Genomic DNA, 777 nt, shown 5'->3' on the forward strand with positions numbered 1-777 from the left:
TACCCAAAATCCCCAAATCCTTAGACGCTGTACACATTCCCTCCAAAACACACAAACTCTCTTCAATGGCGTCTGAATCATCATCTTCTTCATCTTCTTCTTCATCCTCCAGTGCATACCAGAGAGAGCTAGACCACATACGCTCTCAGATTAAACAAGTCAAGGCGGGAAGCATCCTTGACAAAGATGGCTTCATCACCCACTCGCCAAATCCAACAATGGCGGAGAGAGTCTTGAAGAAATTTGAGAAGGCAGGACTAATGCGGTACATGACGCATGACTACCGAACCATTCATGACCTCGACTACACAGAATGGTTCGCTCATGCCAAGGTCACGAAGGGCAAGATTGAAAGCCGCTTCAACGAAATAGACATAACAATCTCTGTGGGTGATTTACGAGCAGCATTCGACTTTGCTACGTCGGAGGAGGCAGTCAAGCACCTATCGGACTACAACATGGATAAGCAGGAGTTTTGGGACAAAATCCGATTGGAGACTGCACCACCCAGAGCATCCTCTGCCCTCCGCAGATTTCATTTGAAGGAGAGGTTTGCCCTAGCCGCCGAGCTCATCATAAAATTCATCCTCGGCAAGGTGTCCGGAACAGACGAAGTCAATCTGGACACTCTGAAAATCCTCCACGCCATCTGGAACAACAACAAGTTGGACTGGGCTCACATCATCTTCGACTGCCTCAAACACCAAGTGCAGAGCTCAGTTTCCAACTCCGACCTGACAATCTACAAAAAGGTTGGTTTTGGCTTTGTTGTTCAAT

This window comes from Ipomoea triloba, chromosome 4 (assembly GCF_003576645.1).
Source record: "Ipomoea triloba cultivar NCNSP0323 chromosome 4, ASM357664v1".
Classification (NCBI taxonomy): Eukaryota; Viridiplantae; Streptophyta; class Magnoliopsida; order Solanales; family Convolvulaceae; genus Ipomoea; species Ipomoea triloba.